The sequence below is a fragment of the Cimex lectularius genome, unplaced genomic scaffold (genome assembly GCF_000648675.2).
Source record: "Cimex lectularius strain Harlan isolate CLEC.00 unplaced genomic scaffold, Clec_2.1 scaffold459, whole genome shotgun sequence".
Classification (NCBI taxonomy): Eukaryota; Metazoa; Arthropoda; class Insecta; order Hemiptera; family Cimicidae; genus Cimex; species Cimex lectularius.
In genome coordinates, this window is record NW_019393084.1 from 17966 (window position 1) to 18408 (window position 443).

Below are 443 nucleotides of genomic sequence, written 5' to 3' on the forward strand. Positions count from 1 at the left end.
TATATATAAATATATATAAAATTATTGGTTCTAGCACTCAGACATCGTATGTCCTCCATTCTTTATTACCACCAGACCGCATCTCACGATCTCCAAATAATCAACAACTAACGGTCACTAATCACCACACATTCTTTATTACCATAACCTGGAATCCTATTTAACTGGGGCATCTGCATTAGCGTGACGTGCGGGACTGAATATTCAGATGATAGACTCATATAATCCGACGGCGTACGCAAGGCATCTGTCTTGGTCCCACCCTGTACACAATTTGTACTACCCACTTACTTTACATTATCACCTTGCGGATTCAACGTTTATTGATGAACGTGCAACGTTTATCATCCAGGAACACTAGCGCAAAAAGTGAAATATATGGCTGAATGAGAGACAATTTACCGGTTTGCATTTACATTGAAAAAACAATCTTGGTTTAGAAT